This window comes from Protopterus annectens, chromosome 9.part0 (genome assembly GCF_019279795.1).
Source record: "Protopterus annectens isolate FY-2018-M chromosome 9.part0, PAN1.0, whole genome shotgun sequence".
Classification (NCBI taxonomy): domain Eukaryota; kingdom Metazoa; phylum Chordata; order Ceratodontiformes; family Protopteridae; genus Protopterus; species Protopterus annectens.
In genome coordinates, this window is record NC_056743.1 from 276389287 (window position 1) to 276404330 (window position 15044).

Sequence of the window (15044 nt, forward strand, 5' to 3'; positions counted from 1 at the left end):
TGGTTGGTGACTGGACTAATTGGGTGAAGCCATGAAGGTTTACATGATGGGTTGGATGGTTGTCAGAATAGTATTGCCAGTCAATATTGAAATCACCTAAAATGATAGTTTCTTGGGGGAGATGGTGGGTAGACCAGCTGAGGAGGTTTTCTAGTGGAGGGATGTTTTGGCCAGGTGGGAAGTAGCATCCAATTATGTTGATGGTTTTGTTTTGGTTTATTTTGAGGTTGGTATATATTATTTCTTCATTGCCTATTTGTGGAGCTGATGATTTTAAGATCTGGATGTTTAGATGCTGTTTAAATATTATAGCTACACTGCCTCCTTTCTTGTTTAGCCGGTCTACTCTTAGTATGCTGTAACCTGTAGGGAGTATTTGCTCACTGGTAATGTGAGGTTTTAGCCAGGTTTCTGTTAGGATGACTATATCTGGGGAGTACAAGTCTATGGTGGCATGGAGTTCATGGACTTTGTTGGATATACTTCTAATATTTAGGCTTAGTAGAAGGAAGTCACTTGGCTTTCTATCTGTAATATGGGAGAAGTTGGCGTTTCTAGTCTGATTATGAAGATTGGGGTTGGAGATGGTAGGGCCAGGGTTGGGGTGGATGTCTCCACTTAGGGCTAGTTTTGATATGCATGAGGTTATTCTTTTTCTCAGTTTTTGAATGTATTTGTTTATAAGGGAAACGTTATGATTGTGCTCTGTGGGTAATGGGTATGGTGGGAGGGTTACTATGTTAAGTTGTAGGGATGCTTTATGTTTGAGTAATGTAGTTGGTAGAATATGTGGGGGGTGCATAGGGATGGTTCTTGAGTTGGTAGGAGGGGAGCTGAGTGAGGGTGAGACATGAGTGGTGGTGTGAGTAGTATTACAGTGGTAGTGGTTGAGTGGGTGAATGATGGAGCTTTGGTAGGATGTAAGATATGCAAGGAGAGTGCATGCTGTGAACATAGGTAAGGTATGCTTGTACATGTTAGTTGAGGTGTGATAGTAGTGGGAAGATGGAGGAGGTAGTGTTGGGTTAGCGCTGTGGTTGGCTGTTGGAAAGATGGGAGGGTTTTTTGAGTGTAATAAAGGTGGGACCACTGGGGGCAGGAGGGAATAGGAGGCAGGGTGGGGAGCGAAGCGGATAGAGACCCTGTTAGTTGCTCTTATGAGGGGGCTGGAAACAATCCATTAACAGAGTTAACTGATAAATGAACATATGATAGTGTGTGTGTGTGTGTGTGTGTGTGTGTGTGTGTGTGTGTGTGTGTGTGTGTCCGTGAGTGTAGGGGTTTGTAGTGTAAAAGTAACTATAGTTTCTTTCACTTGGTATCAGAAACATCATTGGCACTGCCATTGTACTTCTGTGTTGGTGGACATGGTTAAAGTAACAAATTAGCCATAATAATTGCCATCATACCTCTTAGCCACAAAATCTGGACAACGTCTGACATAATGGAGGTACAAAGGCCCAAAATAGCAACAGATTTTAAATATTGCTTTTATAAACTCAGAATGTTGCTAGAATATCCAGGTATGCATTAAAATGCATTTTCTGAAGGATATGAAGACTGAAACTCAAATGAATCACATTCATACTTCTCAGCCTCTTAGATCAAGAAATATGGACAAAGCCTAAACTAATGGGGGAACAAAGCCCCCAAAATAGGGACACATTTTAAATGTTGCTCTTACAAACTTAGAAAGTTGATAGAATAACAAGTTTTGCATTAGAATGAATTTTCTGAATGATATTAAATCGGAAAATCAAATGTCTGCCATTATTTTCTGACTTCATTCCTCAGTGATTTGCCAAAAAAACTACAATTTTATGAAAAATGGACCACAAATCTTGGCATTCTGCAAAAATCTGGACAGTTGTTAGCTATTACCCATTGTTTACTAATTAATTTCCTCAGATCATCCCAGTGATTTGCCAGAAAACCAAATATTTTATGAGGAACAGACCGAAATTTTGAGAGAAAATCTGGACATTTGAGAGGCATGCTTACCATCGCAAACATAGACCTTTTGCTTTGTTCTGGCTGAGTTCTTGACTGTGGCTTTTTCTTTAAGGCATCTGCATACTTTTACTGTCTCTGTATGTGCCTCTCCATGTACTGTGGTTTCTTCCAGCCCCTCAAGGAAATGTAGTAGGTAACTATAAAAAGCAGCACTTAAAACCAAGACCAGGCAGGTACGTTACTGGAAAAAAGTCTTTAATCACACAGCATGACAAAAGTTTGTTAGCACTTGTCCTCCTTGTTTTTTTTTTAAATGCAGTAGGTAAATTGGCAATCCTCATGTTTCCCTAAAAGTGAGCATGCAGTGTGTGTGCATGTGTGTGAAAAGAAATGTCACTGATTTTTAAATGTGCGTGCATGCAGTGATGCTGGTCACATGCATAACTCTTCTAGGCAGTAATAAGAAAACAATGCAAAAAATGCTAATAAGTTATCAGTGGCACAGCAGGTAGTAGTGTTGCTTCACAGCAAGAGGCTCGCTGGGTCGCCTTCTGTGTAGAGTCTGTATGGCCTCCCTTAATTCACCAAAGTTTCCTCTGGGTGCTGCAGTTTCACCCCACATTCAAAAGGCATGAAGTAGGTAAATTGAACATTATAAATTGTCTGTAGTGTGTGAGTGTGAGTGTGTGTGTGGTATTGTAGAACAGCAGTGGTAGGGCTAGCCACCCAGCAGTTTGAACATTAGTTTTAGATGATTGTCACTGCTGAAGTGACGCCTTGACTCCATGTGCAAAAATGGAAACAAGGGGTTGTGGATGGATGGATCTTCCAAAACTAAGGAATGAAATATATTACAGAACATTCAAACCTTCAGACCTTCTAGTGATCTGGTGGCCTCCTCACCCAAGACTGCATGAATGGATTTTGGCAAGGATTTAGTGGTGGCCTCTGCCTCAACTGCACATTTTAAAACTATCCCTGCTATGAAATAAGTACAGAAGATGGATGTGGCTTGTGTGGGGGGCTAGGGATGGTGTGGTCATTACTTTAACATTTTCTCAGAGTAGAACCACAAAAGTGTGCAGAGGAGGTCATTATAGCTTTGTATTGGGATTAGGGACAGCTTTGTCATTTCTATTACTTTTCCTCACATTCCTCTGTATTATGCAAAGATGACTACTATAAGTTGTGTTTGGGACTTTGTATTTATTGTCTAGGAGCAAAAAGTTGGAATACATTGTTGTGCTTGTTTATTTTTTTCATTTGTTTCACAGTTACACATCAGTCACGTATATAAGTTTGTAAAGGTAAGAAGACCTACTATGTTTATGAATTACAGCTGTCACTTGAAGTACATGTCTGTGGCCATTTTGAACCCCTGCTTTCATCCCAATCTATCACCACAAGGATGCACAGACAGTGATGCCTTTTTTTTTGGGGGGGGGTGGGGTAGGCAGTATTACCAGATAGGATGTATGTATCCTCTACAACATCTGTCTTGATAGTTTATTGTGCTCTACTATTTTGTCACATTTGAATATTAAGCCATGGGAAAAACTTGTGTCTTCCTTGAAAGAAAAAAAAAGACTGAGATGTTTTTCTTATTCGTGATTTTTGTTCATGCCACCACTAGATTAAAAGGTTTGGAAAATGTCAAAAAATGCAACTTGGAAAATGTATAACCTCACTGCCTTAATCAGGCAAATTGTGTTGAAAAGGGTGCAAGGAAAAGTAAAGTTGAACAGCAACACTGAATTTCTTTTCTTAATCATAATTTTTGTTTTAGCCAATGTTGGTTGCAAAAGTTGTTAAAAAAACCTTTAAAATGCAATTTACAGCATATAAAAAGCCATTACATTTGAAAAAAAGCTGTAAATTACAGTGAAATGTGAGAAAAGGAAGAAAAGGGTTGTGTGTGTATGGTGTGGGGAGCCTAGGATGGGAGGAGAACGGGGTACACTAGAGGATATGTGCTGGGGTGAAACAGTTATCCGTGAGAGAGACCATGGAGGCTTTTGCCTAGGGCACCATTTCACCTAAGGCCAGCCCTTGTACATAGGTTGTTGTAATGTAACATCATTCCAATTAAATACCAGTCAATGTAAGTGACCCTCTGGGAGATGAGACAATGTAGTGTGGTACACGGGCCTGTCAGAATGTATGAAAGAGCATTGTAGCACCTTATGTTTTTGTTAATTTGCTTGTTACTACTACTTTCACAAAATTCTTGCCTTTGGTAAGTACACCTAGGTGCCAACAGAAGCTACCTTCCAGCTGTATATTTTTTTCGTGTGTTTTTTACTTCTCATTACACTACATTGGATTTTCTTGCATACAGCCTAAGTTACTATCCTTTTAACACTTAGTGTTGAGAAATGCTTCATCATATTTTCCATTACATTTTTCTTATCTAAATGCTTGCATGTCTTGTGTTATCTGTGGAGAGAAATTAATTTCTTTCTCATTCTGCTGTACTGCCAGACATATTGACATTAAAAGAGTCACTGAAATTTGCAGTAATACACTCATACTTCCATCATACGTACTTACTGTCTATGCATATAATTTACTAGAAAGGATTGTTCATTCTCTTTTTATATAATTGTATATTTACTGAGTAAGTGGATGGATATTCTCAGAAACTTCTTACCCACAGCATAATTCACAAGAGCAAAAGCTGACTTTGTGTGGATTTTAAGTGTAGGCAGCCTGTCCGTGTATGTAGCTACCAGACTGTGACAAACCACATACATCCTACACTGGTTAGTGTTTGCCAAACGTTTGCATGTGACTTTGTCAAATACTTTGCTTAAATCTACCCTCACCCCCACCTCCCATCCCCTGTTGCTTTGATCATTCAAAAGTAATTTGTTTAGGTTGGTCTAACATGACAATCCTGTTGTGACTCCATCCTGCCCTAGTCTCCTGTTTTGCCACTAATTGTTGAGTCTTTGTGGTTTTGGTTAAGACGTTAGCTTAGAGACATGGTCTGTGCTGAAGAAGAATGAAGTATTTAAACCCATAGCTACAGGATGTGGTTTGTTAAGTCGTCTTGCAACTCACTTTAACCGAGTTTATGGTAGTTTTGCATTTCTTGGACATTGCTCAAGTTTTCATCTTGAAGCTATAGAGGTGTTCAAGTCTCTCATAAGAGAAAATACTGTTTGTACTTATTTTATAAATCTGACATGATTTGACCTTGCTGAAGTATTGTTTAAACTTTTGAGGTGGACTTCACAAGAAAAGATAATGCATTATTAATAGCAGAGGCGGCTCGTGCTATAGGACTGCAGCCCTCCCACCTGTAAAAAGAAAAGAAAAAAAAAACGTCAAACATAAAATCAAAACAGAAAAAAAAAATTCATGAAAAAAAACCTCCACGCATGCTCACAGCACAGACTTCTGGGTTGCAGGGCAGAGATGCCTTTAACTCTTATCCAGACTGCCTGTTAGGCAGTCTGGATAAGGGAAAAAGGCATCTCTGCCCTGCAACCTAGAAGTCTGTGCGGTTGTCGTCACCTGCACACAGAGAAGACTGGACTGCATCACCCGCAGGCTGAAGCCTTCAGTCTATCACAGGAAACCAGCTACCAGCCAAACCGGAAACCAAAAGTAAGCTGTGTGTGGAAACCTTGGACAGAGCGGGTAAGTGTAATTTTATAATTTGCTTTTATTTTCGACCCTGCCATCCGTTATGCTGCTGATATAATTTTATAGTTTGCTGCCGATTTTCGTAGTTTGCGACCCTGCTGTGTTATGCTTCTATTTATGCTGTGTGCTCCGATTTATTGTGTGCTTATATTTAAGCTCCGGTTTATTGTGTGCCTATATTTAAGCTGTGCGCTCCGATTGTGTGTGTGTGTGTGTGTGTGTGTGTGTGTGTGTGTGTGTGTGTGTTTGTGTAAAATGCCCCAGTCACTATCTGCTGGTGTCTAGAGATGTCAGGCTTGAACCATGTAAGTGCAGGTGGCAAGGGCCTGACTTCCCTACCCACCACCATTTGTAAATAAAAACAGATTTTTGCCTCATATTTGTTCTGTTCCTCATAAAATCTGTGATTTCTGAATGTTTGTTTTTCCCTTGCAAAGTCAGTAGTGCAGTGGTGCACTGGTAGCATTGTTGCCTTACAGCTACAGGTTCTCTGGTTTGATTCTTGGCTAGGGTGCCTTCTGTGTGGAGTCTATATGTCAGGAGTGTTTCTCCCTGCTCTGCTACAAGTTGGCTTTTGTTCCAATTCAGACTTTCCCGGTTAACATGTTAAATAAAAATAACAGGCATTTGAATTTCAGACTTCATATTCTTCAGAAAGTACATGGTAACACAAAACTCTTTATTCTAGCAATTTTCTAAGTTTATAAGATTGGATATTTGAAATTTGTCCCTAATTTTTTGACTGTATTCCCCCATTATTGGCTTCGTCCAGGTTTTTTGTGCTAAAGTCGAGAGCTATGGCAAGAACTGAATTCACTGAATATGTTTGGGGGCTGTATTCCCCCATTACTGGCTTTGTCCAGGTGTCTTTTGCTAAGAGGTTGAGAGCTATGTTCACAAAACAGCTGCTTTAGCATAGTGGTATGTTTCTCTGACTGTTTTGCACAAGGTCCTGGGTTTGAGACTTGGCAGTAAAATATATAGTGGTAACACGGCATCCTATTCTAGCAACTTTCCAACATTATACAAGCAATGTTTAAAATGAGTTCCTGGTTTTTGGACTTTTGTCCCCCCGATAAATGTTGGCTTTTTCCAGATTTCTTGTGCTGCAAAGTTCAGAGATACAGCGGAGCGTCGAGTTGATTTTTCAAGGAGCTGAGAGCTGCAGGAGAACTAAAGTTTAGTGCTGCTTATGCTGAGTCTGCTTGTATTGTTAATAGCACAACAGGTAGTGTACTTTTGATGCAGAAGGCTATGGGTTCTACTCCCACATTAGGTAGATGCATTGCTGATACTGTACTGTGTTGTAAAGGGGGGTGGATGCTGCAGTCCTTTTTGGTGAAGATACCTAGTAACAATGAACCCGTTGTAATCTATTCCCTATTGCAGTATTACTAACTTATTTTATTAATGCAACATAGACAATTTCTTCCTCAAGGGCAACAGGCACTTTACTTGTAGATGAAAAAAATGAAAAAATGAAATATCAAGTTGTTTGCTAGCAGCAGCCTCTTCATTAGTTACAGATTTCTTTAATGTGGGAGTTATTTAGATGACTTTTACTACTTCAGATATTGTGCATATTTACTGATACTGGTGAACTGTTACTGGTGGACTGTAGAATTTTGAGTAGACTTTTATGATGGAAATGTTCTGAATTAGGCAGTTGGTGCATGCATTTTGTTTCACTGTTTATTGGAAAAATGTTCAAAACAATAAATTTAAAACGCTCTCTAACTGTACTGTATTGTACAAGGAATATAATTTAATATAATCAGGAAGGTGTATCAAAGAGTACGTGTACGTTTCATGTGCAAGGGGGCCTATGATTTGAAAACAGCCCACAGTTAATCTTTATCTGCCACTGGCAAAATGTATTTTCTTTGAATGTTGGTTTCAATGCTGCTTCAATGAATGAGAGTTTCAAGGGCAGAGAAGTTTTAATGCTAAGTCTATTTTCATTGTGAGACTGCATTGCTTTGTTTAGCAAATATCTATTAAGCGTTTGTGTTGTAAAATGTAAAATAAAACATTCAAATGAAATCCAAATCATTGCAGAAGGAAAGCAGTATGAACATTACAGTGTTTATGGTAAATGGGGCGAAATAACCAAGGAATGGGACATTGGAATGGCTGCAGTGGGGTGGCTCCATTCGACCATGATTTTGTGAGGGGAAAGGGCAGCAAACTCAGACAGGCCTGGCTGAACTATACCTCTCAACTGTCCAGATTTTTGCAGAATGAATAGATTTTTGCTTCTTATTTTTGGTTTGTTCCTCATGAAATTTGTGGTTTTCTTGCAAATCATTTAGGAATGAAGTCACTAAATAATGACAGACATTAAGTTTCAGATGTCATGACCTTCAGAAAAATGCATGCTAAAGCAAGACCTGTTATTCTATCAACTGTCTTAAGTTTATACAAGAGCAATTTTTAGTGCTGTTTGTATGTATTGTTCCCCCCAATATATTTGGCCTTGTCCAGATTTCCTGCATTAAGAGGTCAATAGGTACATGCAAATTGCTTTATAGAATTAGGAATATCCAAACTTCTCAACTGTCCCCAATTTTGGCTCAAAATCTTGCTTTCCCCCTAATAATCCCTCCGCAGAATTGCAATTTTGGAAGAAAACGTGGAGGGTTTACAATTATAAATAACTGTAATGATCAGTGTTATAGATTACTTTTATATCAGAAATGCATGCAGATTCTCTAATTTTGTCAGTTGCTCAAGTTAACAGTACTAATATTAAAAAGGTCTCCCTTCTTTGACAGGTTCCCTGCTGTATTGTGTGGCAATTTTATATTTTTGCATCACATTTTTGGTCCGTTTTTCATAAAATTGTGGTTTTCTGGCAAATTAGTGGTAAATCATTAATGACTGAAATTAGAAAAATAATGGCAGACATTTGAGTTTTAGATTTCATACCCTTCAGAAAATTCATACTAATGCAAGACCTACTACTGTTATCTTTCTAAGTTTATAAGAGCAATATTTAAAAATTGTCCTTATTTTTGGGCCTGTGTCCCACTTCTTTGTATGGCTTTGTCCAGATTTCTTGCTCTGAGGTTGAGCGGTATGAGTATCAGAGCCATCACCATCAGCCAGAGACATTTCAAATTGTGACATACTTGTTGCACCCCACTCCCCCATGTAGTGACTCTGGATGTGTCCAAGTAAGGCAAGGAGCAGTTATGCAGTGTAAGTGTGCGGAGTATTCCCCCATCCAAGGTAGACACAAGTATGGCAGTGGATTTTCATCTGTCCTTGATTTTACAGAATGCTCTAGTTTTCGGTCATGTTTTTATACTGTTGATTTATGCTTCTTCAGAAAATGCATGCTGTCGCAGTGCCCTTTTGCTCTGTGTTTAAGTAGCAATGCTTTAATGACCATCAGGTAAGCTTGTCGGAGATTGTAAGATGCAAGTAAGCATGAATAAGCATACTGTTAAAGAATTACCAACATTGAAATCCCTTTTTGTTGTTGCCAAGCAGAGAATATTTAAATAACTAGATAACGTATAAGCCTTAGGTATTGAAATGCATATGACAGTATTTGTAATAAAGGACAGGATTACAGTATTATAAGAAGCTCATTACATTTGTTGGAGACTTGCGGTCATCTTTGCAGGCTTTACATGTAAACTAAACAGAATGCCAATCTATCATGTGTGGTCCATAACCTGTGCAGTAATCCTTTAAGCAATTTATCTTGAGCTTGTTTCTTGTTTGCTGTTCATGTTTTACTTTGATCATGTCTTCCCCATGAAACAAGTAGATAGTTGTTGTCAGGCAGCAGATCTTTTTGGATAAGAAACATTTTTACAAGTGGGGGTATCACAGAGATTGCTACTTTCAGCATGTTACTTGGTAATTTTATAAAGCTGAATATAATTTATAATTGGAATTGCACTACAAGGAGAAGTGGTTTGGGTTGAGTGCTTCTTGTTTTTTTTAATACTTTATTTTGACTGGCATTCCAATAATGTATTTAAAAAGTAATTTATTTTTTCATGCCTCACAACCTTTGTGTTTCCATCTAGATATTAAGTAAGCTGTCATGTAGCCAATTCATTGAAATATTTTTTCTTCTACACTTCATTCTGTCTTGATTGGACTTTCGTAATGACGGTTTGGCACCCAGGGCAGCATATTTAAAGTTCCAGTTGTTGAGGTTTTGAGCATAGCCCCACCCCTTTCTAGTTGGCCCTACCCCATTCCCATTAGCCCCACCCATTCAGCTGTCTTCTGTAGCCCCCCCTTTAATTTGAAGTCACCAGCCACCACTGATTAATATCACTGTCCATATTAGTAATGTTTTGCATGATAACTCTGTAGACAAATCTGCAGGATATTTCCTTGGCAAGACTTTTTTCTGTGTATTTAAATCCATGCAAGATATTTCCCATGTAAAACAAAAAATCGACTAGAATGCTTCATGGAGAACTTTATATCAAATTAGCAAGCTTCTGCCCTAACTTTGACATGCCACACAATTCAGAAAAAGTCTCACTGCACATGTTAATTGTCCACCCTGGGCTGATGAATTAGCACAATGATCAGAAAGAGTGATTTGGAGGCAGGTCTTGCTACAATGAGAAATACCTCATTATCAGATCATTGCCATGTCTCTAAATTGAACACTGCACTGTCAGAGATGATTGTGCTAGATTTCTTAGTATTGGCCCATGCATCACATTAGCAATGGCACCCCCTTGCATGCACATATTCAGACACCCACACACATCCACAAATGCACTTTAGCTCACTCTGAAATTCACACACACATATACCCACTTACATTCACCAACAAGCCTTGCACACTTGATCACACAGGCAGATACTATGCAACACACACACAACACTCTCATCTAATCTTATGACCTTGCTGAATGCACCTGCAATGCAAATGCTCCCATAAGAGGGGGTGGGTTGACATCTAGTCTTTGGCAGTATTTGCTTTTTCCTAGTAGAATAAAAAGAAAAGCGATTTGGTATGTGTGGACATTTCTGGAGGATACCACATGCCTAATTAATATTAATCAGCTCCCCACTCTTTGGCATTAGCATTCATCTTCACCCGCAAAACCACCCTCTGTGCTGAGGATCTCTTTGGGGGGAGGAACCTTAGCAGTGGAGTGGTCTGTGAATCAGGCTTAGCATAAAATAAGTATTTGCATTTTTCTTAACCTTTCTGAATCTCATGGTTGGATGTTTGTTATATAGAATTACTGCAAATGAAAAAAAAAATTCGTTTTAAACACTTTGCAAACTGTAACCATAACCATTTTAACGTAGAGTCAGAAGTACGCTGATTTGCTATCGACTTTAATATAAAGGTCTCCTCCTTATTTCCGGAGATGCAGTAAAAATGACAATTTACTAATCTTGATGAAAAGTACCTTTATTACAGATTTAGTATTCTACATTTTAGTGGCATCTTCAGTCTAGTACAGAAGTACCCTTCAGTGAATTAACATTATTTTTAAATTTAGGCTTATGTCTGGACATACTTCTTTTAGCATTCTTATAACTGCATCCGTTTGCATGCATTTAGCATGTTTAACTCACTCAAGCCTGAAACATCTTTTATGTATACTTCCAGTTTACACCCATATCACCTTTTGTTTTTCGTTTTTTTTAGTCTGGCTCCTTTAACTAAGTGACTTTGCAGCTAAGGATAGGCAGCGTTAGAGCAAGGAGTTTAGTGTAGGATGTTCTGTTGTGGAGAAATTGATCTTTGTTTACTACTTATTATTTGTATTTTCAAATTTTATGTTCATATTTTCATAACTGAAAGACCTACATGTTATTGAGGTGTATGGTGTGGAACACCAATGTGGTGGACTGGACAAATCACTGTCAGTGCTGGTTTACATCTTACTATACAGGAAATATTGATAGTGTGATAGTAATTGTGAAAATAAGTAAAATTTCCATATGTACGTAATACTTCAAAAATTGAGTGACTTACAAACTTTTGCATGACATTAAGTGAAACCTTAGATGTTGATGTAAACTGTCATTGATTTTTTGCACTACAAATTGCACATCTTGAGAGAGATCCAGTATTTGTTTTGTTAATTATACAATTAAGCATGTGTTTTACTATTTCTGTAAATATATCACTGAACAGGTGTTACGGAGAAATGCTACTATAAAGTTGGGCCTTGTTGCACGTTTCAGAATCTCTTCTGCTAAACTTCCATTTTCTTACCACCCTGTGTGTACAATAGTACTTCATATCCCTTCACAATCTAGTTGCAGGGGTTACATTCATATCTCGTTCCTCCACCATCCTCCTGCCAGAGATACAGGACTCTCCATCTTCTTCACTTCTCCAAATTAAATATTCACTTCATGTAACAGCTATTCCATTTCCTGTTCATTTTCTTAAATTTTATGTGCACTTTCTCCACACTCTTTATTTCACTTTTTTTTTATCTCTAAAACCATCAGAATGATGAAACCATATTTATACCAGACAAGACATTATTGTGGCTGCCCCTGGAATGTTATATTCCCCACCTTGAGCCGGCAGCTTTTTTTTGCAACCTGATATGTTCATTTCTCACTTTGCCCCATTGGTTCATTTTTTTATAATCAAGAAACAGCTTTGTTAAATTGCCACATATGATATAGGCAATCATACATTTATATAAATGAAAACAAACCATATTGGTATCATTTTATTTTTTTCAAATCAGCCTTCTTTTAAACCTTGTTCCTCCTCAGCATGTATTGTTCCCATAGTTCCCTTTTTTTTCCTATGTAATTTTCTCCTACCCTTTTCTAAAGGTCCTAATTCCAGTTGTTCTCCATTACCATATTCAGTACTTCTAGTAAAGTTGGTTTAGATTTTGATTTTCTAGTGATTGCTTTTTTTTGGCAGCCACCATAATTAAACTCAGCAAGGCCTTACTATGTCTAGGCATTTCCAATTCTGTATCAGAGCTTAAAAACATTTCCTTAGTTCCACAAATTTGCTCACCCAGTCTCTCTGACAGAGAAGTCTGCAGGAAATCTTTAAAGTCTGCCAACTCATTACACATCCAACATTTGTGGTCAACCTGAGGAAAAATTCTTTAGTGGCTAATTGGGGTATAACAATACCTATATAAACACTTGCAAGCAAATATCCTAAATCTTCTAGACTTTGTTGCTTATTTGGGAAACATTCATACATACCCCCATTGTTTCTTTGTGAATTGCTTATCCAGTCTCTCCTCCTAATCCTTGCTAACCTCCTCTGATTGATTCTTATAGTTATACAATATTTTGTATGCTCTACCAATTATTCTTTTTTAACAGTAGCTTCTGTTCTAGATTCTACTAAAAACTCTGCCAGTGCTGGTCTTTCACTTAGGAGCCCCCTAATTCTTTCTTTTTTCCAATACTCTGATATCATCAATAGGGAATGCAATCTCTATTTGCAGTCCAAATACGTTCTTGGCCTCTTCCCATTCTGTTACCTATCCCTCTCTAATTATTTGATCTCAACACCTTGTTTTTTTTTACCAGTTTTCTCCAATAAATTCCAGTCCCCTCTTGTCTATTGTCTGTATCCCTAATTGCGGTCATCCCTATTGGCAGAATCTCCTTTCTCCATTCCTGTATTCTTAGAATATTTTCTGCTACTTTATAAATGTAATAATCTGCATGGTTATTGTTACTCTCCTTAAGGATCTGCATCCAAAATCCCACTCTCTCCTTGTTTCTTGAGCTTTACCCCTGTTTCGTCACCATCCCATTCCACTTTGAATTGTAAGTTTCTGTTTGTGCTATGTATAGGAGCCTTAACTGTGTAGCTTTGAAATACCCCTTCAAATTGGGTAATCCCAAACTGCCTTGTTCAGTTGAAAGAATCATCTTATCCCTCTTGACTCTTGCAGTCTTTCCCTCCCAGATAGAATCTCTCATCTCTTTATTAATTGCTATCCACAACTTCTCCTCTGTTTGATAAAAATCTGCCTGACCAGTGTATAAAACTAAAGGGACTAAACCATTTTAACTTCTTGTATCTTGGTATCCATATAACAGAGCTTCCAAATTCTCAGTTTTTGTACTTTTGTTTAGTCTCTTCCCACATATCCTTAGCTGCCACACCAGAATCCTTTTTAGTCCATACTCCAAAGTACTTCATTTTATCATGTCCCCTTAAATATGGATATTGGTGAACCAATTCATGTGTGGGTACATAATTTACAGCTATTGCCTTTGTTTTTAGCTTCAATAATTTTGTATCCCGAAAATATTTTAAACTGCTTCAAAATGTTCCACAGCTAAAGTGTCCTTTTCTGGTTTTAACAGGTATAAAATAATGTCATCTGCAAATAGAGCCAGTGTTTCTTGACTAGCATACCGATTATATCCTTGAATGTCGGAGTCTCTTTATTTTCTTTGTCAGTGGTTTTATATTTAGTGCACATAACAAAGGGGAAAGAGAAAACCCATGCCTGCTTTCTCTACTCAAACATAAAATATCAGAGAGTAACTCACCCACTTTAATTTTCACTTCTGATCCCTCATATGTCCTAATTAACCTTGTAATTTTATCAGGGAATGCAGATGCTTCCATTGCCCTGCTTGTAAACTCCCAGCTTACTCTGCCAAATGCTTTCTCTCCTGTTGATTCATTTTGGATATAATTGAGGCTGTCTGCTTCCTCTGTAGTTCCTTCCTATTTTCGGCCTGTTTTACTTTAAGATTACAGTATTGCTTTGATCTTGGCCACATTGTAAAAGTCAGTATCCCCTTCTGGCCTTACCAGATCCTTTTTCATACTCTGTACCCCCCCTACACATTTGCTTTTGTCTGGATGTAACCTGCAAATAAATGATATTCTCTCACCTGTCAGTCTTGCCTACCATGAATCTGTTGAGTAACACTAGCCTCTGAATTACTCCATTGCTTGCCTCCTCAGTATGCCAGTTTTACTTCCTTAATCCATATCTGTTGTCTTATAATTTGCATATACTTCTGGGTATTCGTGCATGACTTTATACCTTCCACTTCTTTATGTAGTGAGATCATTACCTCACCCACCTGTCATTTTGAACCATCTTCGCAATGCTATGTAGGGTTGTGTTGTCACATGATCTACTTGCAGGCCTCAGTATGGCACCTGTTTTGGAAGTTCCTGGATTTACTCTTGCTGGCAAGTCTCATTTTTAAGAGTGACCCAAGAAAATATGAAAAATGGTTTAATTATTCACTATTGTTTTGATGTGTAATCAAGCTAAATATTGAATGATACTATTAAATAAAAAATTGTTGGCAAACAAATACTGAAAGAATAAAGTACTGTGTACATGCAAGTATGTGTGTGTGTTTTGGGGCTGGGTGGAATCATAATGCTTTTTTTTTTTAGCAGAATTATTGAAAAGTGCAAGGATTTTTCTGTGCTTTTAGAAGGACTCTCATTAAAAATGATACAAACC

The 15044-nt window shown here is 38.0% G+C and overlaps 1 long non-coding RNA gene across 1 annotated transcript in view; it reads left to right on the plus strand.

The window, feature by feature from the left end:
- LOC122811187 overlaps positions 1-15044 on the plus strand; it is a 455006-nt gene that overhangs the window by 256562 nt on the left and 183400 nt on the right. The gene's annotated exons all lie outside the window — the stretch shown is intronic.